The sequence below is a fragment of the Pelodiscus sinensis genome, chromosome 26 (assembly GCF_049634645.1).
Source record: "Pelodiscus sinensis isolate JC-2024 chromosome 26, ASM4963464v1, whole genome shotgun sequence".
NCBI lineage: Eukaryota > Metazoa > Chordata > Testudines > Trionychidae > Pelodiscus > Pelodiscus sinensis.
Genome location: NC_134736.1, coordinates 21,277,221 through 21,278,187, shown reverse-complemented (window position 1 = coordinate 21,278,187; position 967 = coordinate 21,277,221). Strand labels below are relative to the sequence as shown.

Below are 967 nucleotides of genomic sequence, written 5' to 3'. Positions count from 1 at the left end.
GCTGCTGGTCCTGGTTCCAGGGTCGTGGCAGAATCCGGGGTCGGCCCCGGGCGCATGGCGCATGCTTGGCCCCGCCCCCAGGCATGTGGCCCATGTGCGGCCCCGCCCCTGGATGTGCGGTGCGTAAGCGGCCCCGCCCTCAGGCACTGAGCAGCCCCAAAACATTGGGGACCACTGGACTAGGGAGACTTTTCCCTACCCACACATTGCAAGAAATCCAATTCTCTGCAAGTCAAGACTGTGTGGCCTAATGGATAAGGCATCTGACTTCGGATCAGAAGATTGAGGGTTTGAGTCCCTTCACAGTTGCATTTACCTTCCTTTGTCTGTGCTCATGGATCCAGATGTTGCTGTCCTGGAAAGGTCCTATGTGACAATGTGGTTTTTCTATAACCGCATTGGAAGGCCTGTAGCTGTTCAGTAGGTCTAAACTATGGGGGATATTGCAGGGAGTGTTCCTGGCTTGTGAAAGCAGGGCTGGTGGTTCCAGGAGAGAAGCGGCAAGCTGGGCTGGGCTGGCCTGGCCTGGCCAGGGGGGGGGGGGCAGAGAGAATGAGACAGCAGGGAGTGGGACTGATCAGGGTGTGCACAGATCCTGAATAAAAATTAAAAGCAATGCCTTTTAAATATCCCCACTGCTGCCAGTGCCAGTGAGGTTTAAGGCACTTCCATGTGTCAGAATGGAGAGAGCCTGGTGCATTCACCATCCGCAATGAGAATATGGATAAAAAATTCCAAAGATGGTGTCGGCTTTCTGAAAATAAATGAGCCCCTTTTCAGCACACGATGTGGTGGTGCAGGGTTTATTGGGTTACTCTGGTTCTGCTGGTGGAAGCAGGGCTGGCTGGGGGGAGAGGGAGCAGTGGGGCTGGCTGGGAAAGATTGGGGGGAACTGACAGGAGGAAGCAGGGCTGGTGTGGGCAGCAGGACTGGCAGGGGAAATCAGGAGGAGAAGCGGGGGAGAACC

General features: G+C 55.5%; 1 non-coding gene across 1 annotated transcript; it reads left to right on the top strand.

The window, feature by feature from the left end:
• The first annotated feature begins 236 nt into the window (after positions 1-236).
• TRNAR-UCG (transfer RNA arginine (anticodon UCG)) lies at positions 237-309 on the top strand. The gene has a single exon. It is a non-coding gene; the product is annotated as a tRNA-Arg (tRNA).
• The last annotated feature ends 658 nt before the right edge of the window (positions 310-967 follow it).